Raw genomic sequence first — 2,093 nt, forward strand, 5'->3', positions numbered from 1 at the left:
AATTATAACAATGTCAAAGGACAACAAGTGTACCTATTACAAAAAAAAAAAAAAAAAAAAAAAGTAAAAAAAAAGTTTGAAAAAAAAAAAAAGGAAAACAAAAGTAACAGCAACAAACAATTGCAACCAATAATAACGGAAAATACAACGCCCCCTTCTTTAGAACGAAGGTGACTTAAAAAAATACCTGCCACGCGACTTTTTTGGGCCGGGACGAGCCGAGACACACACACACACACACGCGTGCTATAGATTGAATAAATATAAAAAAAATTGAAATTGTGTGAAATTGAAATCGTAAATCGAAATCGCGTCGAACGAAGCTTTCTCTTCCGGGGGTGTCTTTCGTGTCTGATCGTTAAACCACCGCGCGAACTAAAAAAATAAATCCAAGAAAGAAAGAAATTGCACGTGTCCTCCCTCTGGCCCTGAGACGTTATTGACGAACGCAAATCACACGCACAGATATATATATATATATATGTATGAATATATATGCCAGGACATAAAAAAACAACACACGCGTTAGAAGAAAATTTAAGAAAAAAAATACGCCGATAAATCAAACACAAAAGTAATAAATTAAATATGATTCCCTTTCATCTTTCTTGGGATACGTCGTGCTTCGAGAATGATGGTACGGATGGATTATTTAAAAATATACAAACATACAGACAGATACGCGCGCGCATACTCTCTCACATACACAAAGTACATAAAAATAAATGACACAGAAGAAAGGGGAAAAAAAAGAACAAATAATAATAATAATAATAATAATAATAATAATAATAATAATTAAATAAATAAATAAAAAAAATAGAGAGTTGAGACGCTTCTGTCCGCCGTCCAAAAGAATAATTGAAAAGAAATTCCGATTGGTGGGGGTGGGGAGGAGAGGGGAATACAGAGAGAAGATAGTCAAACGGAGCTCGTATGTCCTAATTAAAATTAAAATTCAAAAGAAGAAGGAAAAAAGAAAGAAAGAAAATGGCAAGAAAATATATTTATTCAATTGACGATGATCATACGGATTATTATGATACTGATTGATTTACCGACGATGATAATTGACAATTGCAATGAGAACGAATGTAAATTTGTTTGAAAAACGAGCTCTAAAAAGAAAAAAAAAAAGAAAATAAAAGTCGCGAGTATAATAATAAATTATATCATCCATCGCGTCATCCTCGTCTCTTCCTTCGGCGCGGATCGAACCGATTTTTCTGACGACCGTGGAGTATGTATATCCTATCGTTCGATTATCAATAATCAAATCGAATGAGAAGAATGTTCAAAGAACGTTTATTATAGCCACCAATTGTTTGTGCATATATCATTTCTGAGACAATGAATATAATATAAAGACGGGCTGGAAAAATAATACAATACAAATTAACGAGAGAGATAAATCGAAGAAAAGAAGAGGGGCAAAGAGAAAGGGAGAGAGAGAAAGAGATAAAGAAAAAAGGGAAAGAGAAACGATTGGAAATGAGATAAACAAAAATGGATGCTTGCTCGGCGGTCCGGGCCCCAAAACTCTACCCTAAGTGTTCAAATAAAAAGCGAGGTGTGTTCTCTCGAGGTGTGTCGTACACGTGTAACACGTTTTTCCTTTTCTTCTAAATCCTCCCTTAAATGTTCTCTCTCCTCCTCCTCCTCCTCCTCCTCCTCTACCTCTAATTCTTCCATCTCCTCCTCGTCATTACCAACCCTTCTTTCAACCTACCCCCTCCTGTTTCCCCTTACTTCTCCACCTTTTCCTCCAAAGGTACGCCAAATGACGAACGCTCTCCTCCCTCGGCTCTTCTTCTTCCGCTTTTGATTAAATTAAAATTGCGTGAAGAAAAAGAAAAAAAAAAAAAGGAATGAAAATAAAAGTGTAAGAGAAAATAGAAGAGAAAGAGAGAGAGAGAGAGAGAGAAGAGAATAGAAGAGAAAGCGAGAGAAGGAAGAGTAAAAACGCATTTGAATTAACAAAACCAAGGCAGCCATCTTTGAAGAAAAAGAAAATGAGATAGAAAAGAGGGGATGATATGGGATGGGGTGGGGTGTTAGAAGGAGGACCGGCAAAAGTGAGAGAGAGAGAGAAA

This window comes from Polistes canadensis, unplaced genomic scaffold (genome assembly GCF_001313835.1).
Source record: "Polistes canadensis isolate GaletaPanama2010 unplaced genomic scaffold, ASM131383v1 scaffold_4, whole genome shotgun sequence".
Taxonomy (NCBI): Eukaryota; Metazoa; Arthropoda; class Insecta; order Hymenoptera; family Vespidae; genus Polistes; species Polistes canadensis.